Source organism: Lissotriton vulgaris, chromosome 3_1 (genome assembly GCF_964263255.1).
Source record: "Lissotriton vulgaris chromosome 3_1, aLisVul1.2, whole genome shotgun sequence".
In the NCBI taxonomy this organism is placed as follows: domain Eukaryota; kingdom Metazoa; phylum Chordata; class Amphibia; order Caudata; family Salamandridae; genus Lissotriton; species Lissotriton vulgaris.
This window is the reverse complement of record NC_141689.1, coordinates 235,788,785-235,804,782: the sequence shown is the minus strand read 5'-3', so window position 1 is coordinate 235,804,782 and position 15,998 is coordinate 235,788,785.

The window sequence follows — 15,998 nt, the reverse complement described above, 5'->3', positions numbered from 1 at the left end:
CCCCGGGAGACTTGACTGTGTCATTGTAATATATACACAGAATGCGTTTTATACATCATATCTAATGTTAACTGGGCTCTAGCGCTAGTCATTCATTAGAACTACGATATTTCGCAAACAGAACTACAACTCCCGACACACAGAGTGATCACGTGATTCTAGTTGGTCACGTGACTCAGTCTCCTGAAACAATCGCATAAACACAACGCGAGTCCCACAACCGGTGCCCCCCAGACAGCTCGGATGACTGTCGGGAGACACCGACGGATAGGTAAGCAATACGCACGACACCCTTGTGTTGAATGCGCTTAAAAACCGCCAAGGATATGAGTCTGCTTTGTATCACGTAACGCGGTTGAGTGTCTACCATCACGAACAGCGCAACGCTAGGACGTTTGTCTCCTTATACCGAACTCCTTAGACTTTGCTTTAACTCATGGGTATTCTACATGTGCAACACTAAACACATGACATGTAGGAAATCTTAACATCTTGTTTGAAGCGTAGTTTAAGACCCACCATCTGAGTCTATATAATCGGCAAAGACATTGAATGTTCATAAATAATCCATATATCACTCCATGGATTTTCAAATGAGCCATGATTGCCTCTTTTCTTTCTATTCAATCTCTTTACTTTAGAGCGGTGCTCCTCCTTCCTGAGCCGCAGCCAGGTGGGGTGAAGCTCCTCAACCATCGTTTATGGGTGAGTGTTTGAAATGGAACTTGTTTCCCAGTATGTACGGATCTGGTGCCATAAAACTCAGGTTTAACTTGACACAATCTCGTAAAACCGCGGGAAGATGACATATTCATGTTCTCCTATTCTGTTTTTCTTTGTTTCTCCCTGTGGATCCAATGCTTTGATGCGGTGCGGTAACAGTACATGGTTGAGCACACAACCTGGACTTTTCAGGTGATATCTTTTAATAATCATTTTTCACAAAAAGCAGTAGTTTCTAAAATAACTGGTCCTGAGGAATGCATGAAAATCTTTTCAACATATGCAGAAACATGTCAACCACTACTGATTGCGGATATTATTTCTAACCCGCATTTGCACTTGTTTTTTAACCTTAGGGACTGGGAGATACTAATAAATTCTCGATTTCTACCCAGCTCACCTAATTTTACAATCACTCATTTTTTCACCCCTTTCACTTCACACTGCTTTTTTTCAGTCGCCGCTAAATCATGTGAAACTCTCCTCTCACATTTCCAGTTCGGTCACGGTAACATCTGACCGGCCATTTTGTTTTGTCTCCTGGACAAGGAGATCCCAAATGATGCAAAAGAGGGCAGTACAGTGTGGCTTCTGATGGGAATTTTTCCAAACGTCCTCGAGCCCTTACTTGGCCAATTTCACATTTAAAACGTGCATGGTGTGTTCCCACGGGTGTTATTTGTATTGTACTTGCGTTGTGATTCCAGGTGAATAACTCACTCTCTTGACTACTAGGTACCATTTGGTGTTTAGATAGTAATTTCTGGGTCCCCTCCAGGGTAATCGACAAACCCTGGGTACCTTTAAAATCCCCATGATATTGGAAGAAAAGGAAGCAAATTTGGCGTGGATACCTTATGTGGTCAAAAAGTTACAGGGGCCTAAGCGCAAACTACCCCAAATAACCAAAAAAAGGCTTAGCACAGGGGGAAAAGGCCTAGCAGCGAAGGGGTTAAATGAAGAACATTCCGAGTTTATATCACAGTTTCTGTTTGAGATAAATGACATACCCTGGTAATGTCACTGTAGGACTCCGCATGCATGTCTAGCCTTCTGTCTCATGATATCACGATACAAACAAGCAAAAGCGAAAGCATGGCGTGTTGCGTGTAACCTGACCCACCAGGAATGCAGCTGCCACCCTGCACACCGCTGCTCGCTCCCGAGAGCAAAATGCTGTGGGAGTGACATTGGAAAGGAGGTGGGACATGCACCCGCCTTTGGCTATTTACGTGCTTTCATTTTTGAAAGACACACGCAAAGGCCAATCCAATGTGTGGGAGTAGTCAGACCCACACAGAGAAGCCGGAGAAGCCACAAGGAGCCTCGCAGAGCAGTGCATGCGCGCTGGCTTAGGCTCGACCTAAAAAGGACCAAATGTTGAATGTAGCCAATCAACTGCTGGCACCCTCTAGAACCTTCCCAGCAGAGGCAGAATCCCTATGATTTTTACCACACGTCATGTGTGAAGGGAGTCTGCCTGAGTTCTACTCAGTTTCTTTCTAGATTTTTTCCTGAAGATTGATCTTCTCAACATGTCTGATAGGAAAGGCCTCTTCCCCCCATGTAAGATTTGTGGCAGGAGGAGAGTCCATGTGGATGATCCACATAATGACTGTATTTACTGCCTCCATCCCTCTCATGAGGTAAGGCAATACAAGATCTGTCAGACCTTTTCTTCAAAGACTCTGAGTGACAGAGTGGTGAGGCAGCTTCTGTGGCTCCAGTCCACCAAGCAAAAGTCTTCTGAGGAAAACGGTGATTGCTCATCCAGACCACACAAAAGATCCATGTCACAGGATGATGTCTCTGGTGAGAGCAGGAAACACCTCCTACCCTCTCAGGAGAGCAAATACCATAGTTAGGAGAAACCCCTACAGTCTCCTCAGAGCCTGCAACTTTCGTTCCCACATCAATAGAGGTATAAGAAAAGGAGTGTCCTAGAGCCTCATCTACAGATTCTACAAGGAGAAAAGAAAAAAATTGCAGACGACGACAACTCCTAGGCAGTCAATGACGACAAGTATCACAGTTATACGGAATAGACGTCGACAATGATACTCTCGTAGATGGTATGGGTCCAGAAATGCCCATTGTCGTCACTGTTCCTACCGTCGACTGAGCTGACGATGGGCATTTCTGGACCCATACCGTCTACGAGAGTATCATTGTCGACGTCTATATCGTCAACAAAGATTTGGTTGATGAAGAAGGCACCGTTGAATAGTGCCCCGTCTACGACGGTAACATGAGCGACAACAGCACAGTCGACAACGAATATTCCCTCTTCAGGGTTATTGGTACCATCACACCACCATCGACAACGGTCAGTGTTACCAGGGTAAAGAAGACCTTTCTCCACCCAGATGTTTCATCTTTCACAAAGATCTCCCCGTTGCCTCTATCGCACTTAATGGACTTCCAACAGTCGGAGGATGAGGAGGAGGATGACGATAGTATATATGGGGTGGTTCATAGCCCATCCGAGTTGCATGTAAAATGCCAGGATGAGTAGGACGATTATGAGGGTGAGCAACAAGAACAATATTACCATCCATATCTGGTGCCTCTATACCATTTTCAGCCTTATAGCTGTTTCCCCGAACCTTGCCCTAGGGAAATGGCACATTTACCACCGTCTTGAATCAACGATCTTCAAGCCATGTTAGCTGACTTAGGCAGGTATTTCCTCCCTATGATGTTCAGAGTGACCCACTGTCACATCAACCACAGCCCCCAGCAACGCCAGCCTTATTCCAAACAGCAACACCTATGATACCGTGCCATCCAGCACAGGCATCCACTGAGGACAACCCCTCTTCTTCAGAGGGCAGGTGAGAAGGAGAGATCCTGGAATAGCATCCACCCGTGGATACCTGGGATGACTATATCCTCCCTGCACCCTCTTCCATGGCACATCGTCCAGAATACTCACCTCCAGAAGACATTGGAGAGTTCCACAACTGGAGGAGAGAGCGTACTGCAGGTTTCATCTCACAACGGCTGTACAGCATACAGATTGTTTCTGTCTGATTTTAAGGAGGAAGCCAGGAAATCTTTTTGTACGATCCCTATAATAGATTCTATCTGACAGGAGGGAGTAAAGATAATAAAAACACCAGCTACAGTAACACCAGTGCTCCCTCGAACAGACAAGAAGTACAGGGCCCCTGAAGACACCTTCTTGCCTGATGGGTGACACTAAGCCAGATTGTGTAATTTCGCAGGCGGCACAGGGGTGATTGAAAAATCCAGCTACCCTAATCTCGCCTCAGGACAAGGAGGGGCGCAAATTGGACATCATGGGCAAGCGTTTTTCTAGAAATGGCTGCTGTTACCATTCGGGCAGCTAATGCTTTAACTATTATCGGGGGCTACAACCGACTGATGTGGTCGGATATGGCAGCCTTATTGGACCTCAAGACAGGAAAGAAGAGACGAGGGAGATCCTGTTAGTGGGGGAAAGAACAGCCTCTGTGACCATTGTTATGTTATGTTATGTTAAAATCAGTTTTATATAGCTCTCAGCTACTCCGAGGAGTGTCCCGGCGCTTCAAAACCCGATGCAGAAATCAGGAGCAGATGAACAGGCAGCAGAAACTATTGGACAAACAACCAGGACTTCAGTTCCTTCCTGAAGGCCAACAGATTAGCATTCTTTCTCAGAGGAACTGGCAAGGAGATCCACAAATGAGGTGCCAGGTATCGAAAGGAGCGGCCTCCAATCCGGGCACGTCTGATGGGCGGAACAGATGCCAAGGCCAGAGAAGCTGACCTCAAAATCCTAGATGGCAAGTAAAACGACAGTCGATTCCTGATATATTTCGCACCTGAGTCATGGAGAGCCTTAAAAGCAAGCGTGCGCGCCTTAAAGGCAATCCGTTTCTTAATAGGGAGCCAGTGCAGTTTTTTTAATAGATCCGTAGCACTGGTTCTCCGATGGAGGCCAAAGATTGCTCTAGCAGCTGAATTCTGCACTATCTGCAAGCGTGCGAGGAGATATTCAGGCAGGCCCAGGTAGAGCACGTTTGTGTAATCCAAACGAGAGCCTATCAGGGCCTGTACTGTGATTTTACTATGGTCGAAAGAAAGCATCGGTAGGAATTTTCTGAGCATTTTCAAGATGCCAAAACACTTCCCAACGAGACCGAGGATCTGCGGTTTCAGGGTGAGACCCTCATCAATCTGCACTCCCAGATTCATGGCCTTGGAAGACGCAGCCTCCGGAGGAAACATGGTAGGAGGCCACCACGCCTGCCACCTGGGATCCGGTGCTCATCCGAAAAAGAGCACCTCCGATTTGTCGGAGTTACATTTAGAGCTATTTTGTTCGAACCACTCGAAAACCGCCCTCAGGCAGCTTCTGATCCGCACGCCATCAAAATCAGAGCCCTTCTTACAAGTAAAGAGGAGCTGGGTGTCATCAGCATAGGAAACGATCTGGGCACCAAACAACTCTGCCAGTGCCGCCAAAGAGGCCATATAGATATTACAGAGAGTAGGGCTCAAAATAGAGCCCTGTGGCACCGCTACCTCAAAAGGCGGCACATCGGCAGAGAACGGAGGGGCCCAGACCGTTTGGCGGCGGCCCGCCAGAAAAGACTTAAACCAGCTGAACACCGCTCCCCGTATCCCGATCTCTCGGAGTCTTAAAAGGAGACCGCCATGGGGAACGGTGTCAAAGGCCGCCGACAGGTCCAACATTACCAGCACAGCCTTACCACCTACATCAAGAACCTCTCTAATTGCATCGGTGACTTCTAACAGCGCGGTCTCCGTGCTCATATTGGCACGGGAACCCGGCAGCGTGTCATGAAGGATGTCATTATTTTCCAGGAAGTTGGAGAGAGAGACGTGGACGTGCTTCTCCACCATCTTAGCCAATGCCGGGAGAAGGGAGATGGGCCTGTAGTTGGCATGAGCCAAGGGGTCCAGATTAGGCTTCGTCAAAAGCGGCAGGATCAGGGCGTCTTTCAAAGCCCGTGGGACCACTCCCGTGCTAAGAGAAAGGTTAAGCACCGGGTTAACAAGGGAGTTGTTCACTGGAGCTATATTGCCAAGGCATTTTGCTGGGCAAGGATCCCGAGGGGAGCCAGATTTTAATTTAGTAAGAAGGTCAAGTGAGGAAGGGAAGGAGAGAAGAGGAAAATTAGAAAGGGTAGGGCCCTCACAGGACAAGGACGTAGACAGGGAAACACTAGTTTCCGACATAATCCCCATGCTAGTGGGGGGGGGAAGGAGTCTTGAATAGACTTAATTTTGATGGGGAAAAAATCCGCAAGTTGAAACTCCCAAGATTCAGAGTGAGAGTGTGTAGATAACGACATGGTTGGTGAGATGAATTCCTTAACAATACGGAAAATGTCCTTGATAGTGTTATCGGCTGCCTCAATTCTCTTAGCAAAGTAGGCCTTCTTCTTAGACATGATGTTGCAATGATATAGTTTGATGGATTCCCTATATACATTTTTGTCGGTTACATCGTAATGACGGCGCCAGGTCCTTTCAGCTTTCTTGCACATTCGCCGCATTTCAGATAGAGAGGCAGTGAACCATGGGGCGGAGGCCCGATTACTGGCTTTATGGGATACAGTCTCAGGAGCTAACTCATCAAGTCTTTCCACAAGCCAAGTATGCAGGAGGTCAAGGTCAGCCTCTAAACTGCCTGACAACTGGAAAGGGTGGGAGGAGAGTGCATGCGCCAGCATGTCTGGGGACACTCGATGAAAGGCTCGCAAAGTTTGCCAAGAGTGTTCCAGTGGCCTGGGTGAGATTTTATCCATCAGAGGAATCTGAAAGTTAACTAGGTAATGGTCTGACCATAGGACGGGTGCCGGAGGGGACATACCGATCGGAGTGGTCAAGAATACTTGGTGAAGGGTATGTCCTTTATTATGTGTAGGGGCAGTAATAAATGGTGACAAACCCAGGGGAGATGTGACATCCAGAATCTTAATGGCATCAACATCAATACTAGAATCCATATGAATGTTAAAGTCCCCTAACAGCAGGCAATGTTCAGTTTTCAAACAGAGTGCTGACACCACCACCAGGAACTCTTCAAAAAAGGAACCTGTGGGTCCTGGGGGTCTGTAGATTAAGAGCCCAGCACATGCTTGATGAGGAGACAAGGATAGAGAGAACCCAAGGGACTCGCAACCTAGAATGTCATCAGTTGGAATAATGGCACAAGGAAAGCGTTTATCCACCACCAAGGCTAAACCCCTTTCAGTCGTCCTATCCTTCCTAAGGATGACATAGTTAGAGGGGATGGCTACCGCTATGTCTGGGCCAGAGCTCTCACCCAACCAAGTCTCTGTGAGAAAGAGACACATGGGGTTTGCCTCTGACAAAAGATCATAAATGTCAAGCGAATGCCTACTTAGGGATCTAGAATTAAGAAGTGGACAAGAACTATGTTTGGGCAGATTACAGAGGGATAAAACAGAAGTGCCGCTAACTCGCCAGCCACAGCCAGGACAACGCCTTTTAGTGGCATGCCTACCTGGAAAGATAATACAGCAATTGCCCATATTACCCTTTAAGGAGATAAGCTCCGAAGCGGTGTAAGTGCGCATGCCTGTGCTTTGGACACAGCGAACACATGTTTGTGACGGCTGGCTAACGCAGCAGTGTTGAGACGCCAGGGGTGGTTGAAGGTCACCACTATCAGGCCAGAAGTTGAAACAAAGATCTTGAATATGGCATTCAATGGAGAGTCTTTATTTGGCAAGCATATTGATGATGCGCTGCTCTCTATAAAGAAGGACACTGACACAGCAAAGTCATGAACCACCCTCCAATACAGGAAAATACCTTTCAGGGGAGGTAAAGGAAGCGTTTTTCCTGCATGCAGAGGAGATTTTCAGAGGCAACAGCAATACCAGCCTTATCAGGTCCAATATAGGCAGACTTATCAACCTTCTACCTACCACCAATCTGCGACAGCTGGTTTCTCCCATCAAGGCACCTGCAAGAGAACACCGTCTCAAGGGCGGGACAACAGAAGGAAGCAATGAGCAATGCCAGGTACCAGATTCCCCCTCCTCCATCCTTCCAATGGGTGCCATGGTTTGCAATTTTTACCAGCAATGGAGAAATATAACGTCAGACCAAAGGGTGTTGGATCGAATTGCCTTTGGTCACATGCTGGAGTTGGAGTCACAACCAAAACCTTCAACTTCTCCACCCAAGGGAGCCCTCCTGCCTCGTCTTCACTTATTGCACAAGGAAGTAATGACCATGCTCTCCAAAGGTGCAATTGAGGGAAGTTTCACCTCTGCTAAGGGGTCAGGGTTTTAATTCCCGTTTTTTCTTAAAAAAGAAGAAATCAGGGGAGTGGAGACCAATACTGGATCTCAGGAGCCTCAACAAGTATCTGAAAAAAGAAACGTTCAAGATGGTAACTTTAGCCTAGATCCTGCGTCACCTCAACAATGAGCCTTTATGAACTCACTTGATCTAAAAGACTCATACTTTCACACACCCATCCATCGAAAACACAAACAATTCCTCGGGTTTGCATAGCTGGTACCCACTACCAATTCAAGGTTCTTCCTTTCTGCCTCAAATCCGCACAAGCAATATTTACAAAGTGCCTCGCAGCAGTGTCTGCGGCCCTACATTTTCAAGGTCACTAAGTATTCCCCTACTTGGACGATTGGCTTCTGAAAGCACCAACAGCAGATCAAGCGGCCAGAATCACAGATGCTCCTCTCCAGCTATTCAGCAGACTAGGACTGACAGTGAACATCAAAAAGTTCTCTTTTCTTCCCGGTCAAATAGCATCATTTCTAGGAGTCAAGTTGGACATGATCCAATGCAAGGCCTTCCTGTGAGGCGAATGGAGGCACGTCTACATCAGCTTGCTAGGATGATCTCCAGAAGAAAGTCCATTTCAGTAAGAGGGTGCAAGTCATTCCTAGGGATGTGTTCCTCAGCAATGGACCTAGTACCTTTATGTAAGGCTCATAATGAGACCTCTGCAAGAAGAGCTTCGAAAACAGTGGCTACAAATGTCGGGATCCTTCGAAGACACTATTCTTATAACCCCGACAATGAAAGCAGCAATGCGAAGGGTCTCACTTTCTTACAAGAAATACCGGACTTTATACTGAGAACGGATGCCTCCATGGAAGGCTGGGGAAGTCATTTACAGGAACTCCGAATCCAAGACAAATAGCCCAATTCTCGAAAGCAATGTCATAACAACCTGGAGCTGAAAGCTATATTCTTCTCCTTACAGGCCTTTCTACCAAGAATAGCAGGCACCTCCATACTGGTCCGTATGGACAATACGAGACCAGTATGTTCTACATAAACCAATCAATCAATCAATCAAGAAATGTATATAGCGCGCTACTCATCCGGAGGGTCTCAAGGTGCTTGGGGGGGTCTGCTACTGCTCGAACAATCAGGTCTTGAGTTGCTTCCTTAAGGAGAGGTGGTCTTGGGTCTGGTGGAGGTGGATGGAGAGGGAGTTCCATGTCTTGGCTGCCAGGTAGGAGAAGGATCTTCCTCCCGTGGTGGTTCTTCAGATGCGTGGAATGGCTGCGAGGGCGTGGCTGGTCGATCGAAGCTGGCGGGTGGGATTGTAGAAGGTCAGGCGGTTGTTGAGGTACCGGGGGCCCAGGTCGTGGAGAGCCTTGTGTGCGTGGGTGAGGAGTCGAAACGTGATTCTCTTGTTGACAGGGAGCCAGTGCAGGTCTCTCAGGTGTCCGGAGATGTGGCTGTGACGGGGGATGTCCAGGATGAGTCGTGCGGAGGCGTTCTGGATGCGTTGGAGTCTCTTCTGTAGTTTGGCTGTGGTTCTGGTGTAGAGGGTGTTTCCGTAGTCCAGTCGGCTGGTGACGAGTGCCTGGATGACCGTCTTCCTGGTTTCGGTGGGGATCCATCGGAAGATCTTCCGGGGCATGCGTAGGATGTTGAAGCATGAAGATGAGACGGCGTTGACTTGTCTGGTCATCGAGAGAGAGGAGTCCAGGATGAAGCCCAGGTTGCGTGCGTGGTCCAATGGTTTGGGTGCGCTGCCCAGGGCAGGGGGCCACCAGGAGTCGTCCCAGGCGGAGGAATATGGTTCCAGGATGAGGACTTCCATCTTGTCTGAGTTCAGTTTCAGACGGCTGTTCTGCATCCACTCGGCTACGTTTTTCATCCCTTCGTGTAGGTTAGTTCTGGCGGTGGCTCGGTCGTCGGTGCGGGAAGAGGATCAGCTGAGTGTTGTCGGCGTAGGAGATGATGTTGAGGTTGTGTTGGCGTGCGATGGCCGCGAGGGGGCTCATGTAGATGTTGAAGAGGGTGGGGCTGAGTGAAGATCCTTGTGGCACGCCGCAGATGACTTCGGTGGCCTCGGATCTGAACGGGGGAGGCGGACTCTCTGGGTTCTTCCGGCGAGGAACGAGATGATCCACTCCAGAGCCTTCTCTTGGATTCCAACGTTGCTGAGGAGTTGTACTAGGGTGCGGTGGCAGACAGTGTCGAACGCTGCGGAGAGATCCAGGAGGATGAGGGCCGCTGTTTCCCCGTTGTCGAGCAGGGCTCGGATGTCGTCAGTGGCTGCGATGAGGGCGGTCTCGGTGCTGTGGTTAGCATGGAAGCCGGACTGCGAGGGGTCAAGGGATCCGTTCGTCTCGAGGAAGGCGGGAAGCTGTCGGTTGACGGTCTTCTCGATGACTTTGGCAAGCAAGGAGGAACCAAATCTCTTACACTTTCTCTGGAAGCACAAGAACTATGGAGTTGGGCAACACAACATGGGATTTCTCTCAAGGTCATGCATGTTCCAGGACTTCACATCATGCTAGCAGATTATCTCAGCTGAACTATAGACAATTGCCATGAATGGGAACCACTAGACCTGTTTGCAACAGACATCAACACCAAATGCTGGTCTTATGCCGCAGGTTCCCCCTCCCGGGGTCTCAGGGCAATGCCTTTTAATGCGATGGTCAGGGATATATGCCTACGCCTTGCCCCCATCCAATTAATTCCCAGAGTGCTGACCAAAATTAAGCTGGATAGATGTCATCAAATTCTCATTGCGCCCAGGTTGCCCAGGCAACATTGGTTCCCGGAACTTCTTCCTCTTTCAGAAGCCAGACCCATACATCTGCAGATATCCCCTTCACTTCTGACCAGGGACATCCAAATCTAGAGTCCTACACTTGCATGCCTGGATCCTGAGTTCCTGGAATTTAGGAGCATGAATATTCTGCAGGAATATGGAGACATCCTCTGGAAATCTAGAGCAGAAAGTACCAATAAAACGTACAAGATGAAATGGAGAAGATTCTGTATTTGATGCCAACTTAATGGTCTGCATCCATTTGAAGTTTCCCCACAACAGATTTTACCATATCCCCTTTCCTTGGCAACATCTGGTTTAGCTTTCACTTCAGTTAAGGTGAATCTGGCTTCCATCTTTGTTTACAGAAGAGCTTCCAGCGCCACTTCTGTGTGTGCCTCAAGCCTGATCAAGCAATTTATGAAGGGACTGTTCCGTACTTTTCTTACAGTGCGAGCACCTCCGCTGGAATGGAACCTCAATGTAATCCTTGCACAACTCATGAGAAGACCATTCAAACCCATTCATAAAGCTGAACTGAAATTCCTAACATGGAAAGTCGCTTTTTTGCTGGTCCTTACCTCAGCCAGAAGGGTAAGCGAAATCCAAGCGTTTACCATTAGGAAACCCTTTTTAATATTTAAAGAAGACGCTGTGATTCTAAGGACTGAGCCTACATTTATTCCTAAAGTGCCGTCACAATTCCACCTCAATAAGCCAGTCATACTCCTGTCCTTCTTTCCACAGCCATCAATGCCTGCATTGGATGTCAAACATTGCCTGAAATTCTACCTTCAGAGAACAAAGGACATTCGGAAAACTGATCAATTGTTAGTTGCCTATGGCCAAGGTGAAGAAGGAACTACAATAACAAAGGCTATCATCGTATAATGGATCTCGGCTGCAATACAGTGGTCATATGAAAAGCTAACAAAAGTTCAGAAAGGACAGCAAAGGCTCACTCCACCTGAGCAGTGGCCACATCAGCTGCCCTCTTCATGGGAGTGACTCTGGAAAAAATCTGTCTTGCTGCAACATGGATGATCACTCACACCTTCATGCAGCACTAATGCTTGGAGTCTGCACAAGATGCAGATGCAGCAGTGGGCCAGCCGGTGCTTCACCATCTTTTCCATTAAGATAAGCTTTGTCTAACTTTTAGAAGGAGTCTTTTGTTCTCTTGGTGATTTCATGGGCTTACATGTTCTTGATGAAGTGAAACATTACTAAGTAATGTGTATGGCAAGTTATGCTATCTTTTTCCCTGGCCTCTTTCTAATGCTGTGTATAGGATATTGGGAGTATATAAGCAATAACTTAAGTTTTATTAATATATATATAAACAAGCATTTGCAATGCAATAGGTCTCGCATTAGGAAAGTTTGAGCTATTGGTATTGTACATGACAATTTTTTATTTATGTGTTGGTTTTGAAAATAGCGAAATTAATAGCTTTGTCATTTACAATGCCAATAGTTTTGACTTTCGCAAATGTGACACCTACAGCATTTGTAATGATGTGGTGGTGTCTGTGAGTGATGTGGTGTCTGTGAGTGATGTAGTGGTGTCCCAGAGTGATGTGGTGATGTGGTGGTGTGGTGGTGTCTGTGAGTGATGTGGTGATGTGGTGGTGTGGTGGTGTCTGTGAGTGCTGTGGTGGTGTTTGTGAGTGATGTGGTGGTGTCTGTGAGTGATATGGTGGTGTAAGTGAGTGATGTGGTGGTGTCTGTGAGTGATGTGGTGGTGTCTGTGAGTGATGTGTTGGTGTCTGTGAGTGATGTGGTGGTGTGGTGGTGTCTGTGAGTGATGTGGTGGTGTCCCTGAGTCATGTGGTGGTGTCCCTGAGTCATGTGGTGGTGTCCCTGAGTCATGTGGTGGTGTCCCGGAGTCATGTGGTGGTGCCCCTGAGTCATGTGGTGGTGCCCCTGAGTGATGCCCCAGAGTGATGTGTTGGTGTTCCGTGAGTGATGTGTTGGTGTTCCATGATCCGTGAGTGTTCCGTGAGTGATGTGTTGGTGTTCCGTGATCCGTGAGTGTTCCGTGAGTGACGTGTTGGTGTTCCGTGATCCGTGAGTGTTCCATGAGTGATGTGTTGGTGTTCCGTGATCCGTGAGTGATGTGGAGGCCGAAGGAAAGCACTGCTAACTGAAAGTGGTGGTGGTGGTGGTGGTGGTGGTGGTGGTGGTGGTGGTGGTGTGTGTGTGTGTTCTATATTTATCGCAGCTGAATGAGAATTCAATATTGTGCAAATACGCAACGTACAAAAAGTGCTAGTGCAAATCGTTTTTTGTACTCCCAAGTGCTACGCTGACAAATAACATTTGGCATATATCCATAGTACAAATGTTCAGTGGCTTGACCTTACAGATAGAATAATGCCACAATGGGCTTGTCCCTATGTTAAAAACCTTTATACCTACCCTGCCAGTGCAGCAAATGTGTATTGTGAACGTGATACTTTATTAAAAAAGCATATACCATTTTTTTTCCCCATTTTTTGTTATTTATATAAAAACAAAATTAAACAAGAGACTGTGGCAGTACAAACGGCAAATAGGTAAACCTCATTATGGTCAAAAGGCCAAAAACCCAACTAACAAACTGGATGTTCCACCTGTCTCGACTGCCTGACAATAGGCAAAGCTGTGTTACTGTCATAAAATCGAGACAATTCGTACCCACATTAGTAATTTATAGGCGAGTGTAAAAGTCTTCTGTAGCATTAAGGCTGACAGGGGTCTTACTGTCTAATTTAAGGATACATTTTGTTTCTGTTGAACGCAGGAGTGCCTCTCTGATACCACCTCTCCTCAATGGGCCAATCGCATCAATTACATAATAACAAAGAAGATCACTCTTGTTGTCGTGAAATTCTTTAAAATGTCGTGCGACTGGATATGAAGCATCGCTGGTGCTAATGGCCCTTATGTGCTGGAGAATCCGCTTGTGAACCTGCAATTTGGTACTACCAACATATTGCAGGCGACAGGGACACTCCAGCACATAGATTGCAAACTCGGTCTTACATGTGAGTTGCTTGGTGATTTTAAAAGGGATCTCAGAGAAAGGGGTAATCACTTCAGTCTTATTGACTCCATGTCTACAAGCTTTGCAACTTGAGCATTTTCGAAAGCCTCTGCTGGCATCAAGCCAGTTGACAGGGGTGATGATCTAGACTTCACCAAAGCATCACTCATTGAGCGAGCTTTCCTAAAGGTAATCTGTGGTTTCATTGGCATACTCACCCCAATAGTTGGATCAATGCGGATGAGGCTCCAATGTTTGTTAACAATTTTTCTCAGCGCCCCATGTCGTTTGTTGAAAGACCAGATTAATCTGGTTGGCTGCTGAGGCGCACCTTGAATCTTGTTCTTATCCTTTTTGTGAGTAAGCACCTCCTGTCTAGTTAATGCATTGGCTTTACAAATTGCAATTTTGATGTCTTTTTCTTTATAGCCTCTAGCCAGGAATCTGATCTGACTGGCTTGCTGAGCAGCAGCGCACTCCTGCTCTGTGCTACAAATACGCCTAATTCGCAACATTTCCCCATAGGGAATGCTGCGTATGAGGTGTGGTGGGTGGTGGCTTGTGGCGTGCAACAAAGTGTTGCCCGCCGTGGGTTTTCTGTACAGCTTGTGTGAACGTGGTCATCTACAATCATGATTTCTACGTCTAGAAAATATGCTGCAGTGCGGCTGATATTTGCAGTAAAAGACAAATTGTAAGCATTGATGTTAAGTGCTAGTGCAAATCGTTTTTTGTACTCCCAAGTGCTACGCTGACAAATAACATTTGGCATATATCCATAGTACAAATGTTCAGTGGCTTGACCTTACAGATAGAATAATGCCACAATGGGCTTGTCCCTATGTTAAAAACCTTTATACCTACCCTGCCAGTGCAGCAAATGTGTATTGTGAACGTGATACTTTATTAAAAAAGCATATACCATTTTTTTTCCCCCATTTTTTGTTATTTATATAAAAACAAAATTAAACAAGAGACTGCGGCAGTACAAACGGCAAATAGGTAAACCTCATTATGGTCAAAAGGCCAAAAACCCAACTAACAAACTGGATGTTCCACCTGTCTCGACTGCCTGACAATAGGCAAATCTGTGTTACTTTCATAAAATCGAGACAATTCGTACCCACATTAGTAATTTATAGGCGAGTGTAAAAGTCTTCTGTAGCATTAAGGCCGACAGGGGTCTTACTGTCTAATTTAAGGATACATTTTGTTTCTGTTGAACGCAGGAGTGCCTCTCTGATACCACCTCTCCTCAATGGGCCAATCGCATCAATTACATAATAACAAAGAAGATCACTCTTGTTGTCGTGAAATTCTTTAAAATGTCGTGCGAGGGGCGCGTGGCCAAGATGGCGGAGTGAACGGACGTGTTCTGCCCGAGCTCCCGCGCCCGCCTAGGCCCTGAGCCCTAACCATCGCTTCTCTCCCCCCTAGCCGATCCCGGCGACCGGGTGTGGGCGAGAAGGTCTCCAGGCACAGCTGAGTGGTACTCCGGTCCTCCGGCGGGCCACGGCACGGACAGCGGAGATCTCGACCGCTGGGGCGCTGAGCGGAGGTGACGGTGCGGGCCGCATCGAGGTCCCGGCTGAGGCGGCGCCGACCCGGAGAGCAGAGGGACGGGCTTGGAGGAGAACGGCGACCTAGCTGGAAGAAGAGCAGAGGCCCGGGACACCGCCGTAGCGGAGCAGCGGAGGGCCGGACACTGACTGGCGAGACGCCCTGGAAAGGGCAGCGGCACACAGGAGGTCCAGTGAATTGGTGGGCCCATACCCGGAACACATAGGCCCGCACTCCGGCGAAGAAGAGTGCTCGGGTCCTGCACCCGCCCCACGATCTACCTGAGGCCGCGGCTGCGGCCTAGCTGGCGGAGGCCCGAGGCCGCGGACGTCCAGCGAAGGCGCACAGTCCGAGGCGGATTTCCGGAGGGCGGGGGCCCCGGCGCACAGTGGATAGCGCTTCCAGGCTGGGCCGGCGAATTTTGAGGTACGGCAGCGGGACGGAGATGGAGCGGGGCCCTGGCCTCCAACCCCCCAGATCTGGCCGGAGGAGGTGAGGAGCAGACCGGGAGAGCGAGTGGTGGTGTGGGCGCCCAGTGGAGCGAAGACCTGCGGAGCGCCGCGCTGGGGTGATCCTACGGATTCAGCGCGCCTACCTTCCAGAACACGGTTGGGGAGACGAGCGGGGC